Genomic DNA, 1,403 nt, shown 5'->3' with positions numbered 1-1,403 from the left:
GCCTTATACCACGAGGAGGCTGAAACAGAGCCTTGTGGGCTTCACAGCCTTATACCACGAGGAGGCTGTTCCGTGTCTACAAGCACTAGTCGGAGTGTGCTCTGTTCTCTTGGTCTATTAAATTCTCCTTGGAGCTATCAGACAGACATATGGCAGGTGAGTATCTGGTACATAGGTAGACAGTTCATAAATGATTATTAAATACTGGTTAGAACTGATAAAACATAAGAAAGGAGAATATGGGCCTTTAGGGTTATGACAAGACATATGAGTATCCCCGGGGTTGACTATTCCTCCATTGACCTTTGGCATAGACTGCGTGACGTTTGTTAGTTGAAATCACAGCCAGGGCAGCTAGTGTTCTGATCAGGAATTACTACTCTAGAGGTTACTAGTTTTCTCTAATTGGGAAGGTGCAACACTTCAGTTACTCTCAGCTACTTTCCAGTGAGCAGAGCAAACATCAGACCCAGGAGACAATTGGAGCAGCCAGTAGCTTATTAAGTAGCCAGCTAAGTATTAGAAATGGACTCCTGTCAGTGAAATTGGAAGTATTCAAGATGTGTGTGTAACCAGAATATTCTAGAAAGCCCCCCAGTGTGGCCGGACCTGATAGGAGAAACTAGCTTCTGTAAGAACGGTTTTGCCAGATTCATCTCCAAAGAGCTTCCCTTGAGTCTATCCAGGGCAATCACTGGAGTCTTAAGCCAATGACCTCAGCAGAGTGGCATTTCTGAGATGTAGTCCTTTGTCCACAGACTGATGCTCCCAACCAACCAATTCACAGAGAACTGGAGCCCTGTCACACCTGCGGAGGGGACTCTAGGAAGTGGCTTATTTCTTGTTGTTTGTTTAGTGAGACCCTCCGTATGTTTCACAGCCAGGCCGGGGTTACTTGCTTTCACTATGAGCTCAAGTAAAAGCTAACCTTCAATTTCTTGCACAACTTTCAAAAGTCATCAAAGGGTGGGTGTGGTCAGACTGGCTCTTACTTCAAAAAAATGCCTTCTGCCTTTCCTCCCACTTTTCCCTGGCCACCACGTGAGATGACTCTTGTTTTGTTTTTCCTCTGCACCGCCTCGCCTCTCACTCCGAGTTGGTGGGTTCCCAGGAGACTGCTCACTGAGGCTTCCTGCTGGGGTACACAGGAAGAAAACAGCTCTCTGACTGGGTTGAAGGAATGGGGAAGATTCTTTTTTAAATTTAATTTTTTTCTTCCTTATTCACTTTACATCCTGCATACTGCTCCCTTCCTGGTCACGCCTTCCACAGTCCTTCCCCCCATACCTCCTTCCCTTCTCCTCTGAGCGGGTGTCCTCCCATACCCCCTACCCTGGCACTTCAAGTCTCTGTGAGGCTGGGCCCTTCCTCTCCTATCCAGGCCAGACAAGGAAGTCCAGCTA

At 47.1% G+C, this 1,403-nt stretch overlaps 1 protein-coding gene across 1 annotated transcript in view; it reads left to right on the top strand.

The window, feature by feature from the left end:
- Positions 1-1,403, top strand: part of Ect2l (epithelial cell transforming 2 like) — a 73,236-nt gene that overhangs the window by 1,713 nt on the left and 70,120 nt on the right. The window lies entirely within an intron of this gene.

This window comes from Mastomys coucha, unplaced genomic scaffold (assembly GCF_008632895.1).
Source record: "Mastomys coucha isolate ucsf_1 unplaced genomic scaffold, UCSF_Mcou_1 pScaffold2, whole genome shotgun sequence".
In the NCBI taxonomy this organism is placed as follows: domain Eukaryota; kingdom Metazoa; phylum Chordata; class Mammalia; order Rodentia; family Muridae; genus Mastomys; species Mastomys coucha.
This window is presented reverse-complemented; position numbering and strand designations above follow the sequence as displayed.